Source organism: Psammomys obesus, unplaced genomic scaffold, assembly GCF_907164565.1.
Source record: "Psammomys obesus unplaced genomic scaffold, mPsaObe1.curated_primary_1811, whole genome shotgun sequence".
Classification (NCBI taxonomy): domain Eukaryota; kingdom Metazoa; phylum Chordata; class Mammalia; order Rodentia; family Muridae; genus Psammomys; species Psammomys obesus.
In genome coordinates, this window is record NW_026591598.1 from 5,573,788 (window position 1) to 5,574,914 (window position 1,127).

A 1,127-nucleotide genomic window follows, 5' to 3' on the forward strand; every position below is an offset into this window, starting at 1 on the left:
TACGATGGATGAAGTCCTGGCTTTGATTCTCAGCATAGAAGAAAAAAAAAAAAAATCAAAAAACAAAGAAGCAAACAAACAAAAAACACTGGAGGAGTGAAAGATAGGCATCTCTTTAGACTTTTCTTAATAAGCTTTAGCACCTGTCTTTGTTTGAAACAAATCGTAACAGAACACTTGAGAACGGCCTGAACATATTAAACTTAATTTTTCTCATGTATGTGTAACTCTAAGAATTTCTTTTTGTGTTTTTTTTTTTAAATGATGTGTGTGTGTGTGTGTGTGTGTGTGTGTGTGTGTGTGTGTGTGATAACTCTGGGGAGTCAGTTCTTTCCTTCCATTGTGGGTTCTAGGGCTAAAACTGTAGGGCTAAAACTTGTTGGCCTCTGCAACAAGTACCTTTACCTGAGTATCCATCTTGCTGGCCTGAACTGATCTGTAAATATTGATTCTGTGTGCTATGTAAAAATCTAAAGTACCTAACTTTTCAGAAGTATAAACTAATAGATAAAAATAAATTTTTATTTATTTGGATGTGTATGGGTATTTTGCTTGAATGTATGTCTGTGTTTCACATCTTTGCCTTTTGCCCATGGAGGCCAGAAGAGGGTGTTGGATCCCCTGGAACTGGAGTTACAGACAATTGAGAGCTGCCATGTGGGTGATAGGAATTGAACCAGGATTCTCTGGAAGAGCAGCCAGTGCTCTTAACCTCTGAGCCATCTCTCTAGCCCCTGAAAATAATGTTTTTAGGGGTAACAGAACATAGGAAGAAGGGAAACTTCAGAGGGCTCTCAAATCATGAAAAGCAGGGGACAACGGGCACCAGCAGTTCCTAGCTTTTTTTAATTCTGTTTTTCTCCCTTGCTAAGACAGAGATGACCATACCACTTACCTTACAAGCTTACTCTAAAGATTAAGAAAATGATTATAAGACAGACGTTGTATCACATGCCTGCGATCCTAGCACTCTAGGAGGCAGAGGCCAAAGAGATCTCTGTGAGTTCAAGGCCAGCCTGGTCTACAAAGTACGTCCAGGACAGCCAAGGCTACACAGAGAAACCCTGTTTCGAAAAACCAAAAGAAAGAAAGAAAGAAAGAAAGAAAGAAAGAAAGAAAGAAAGAAA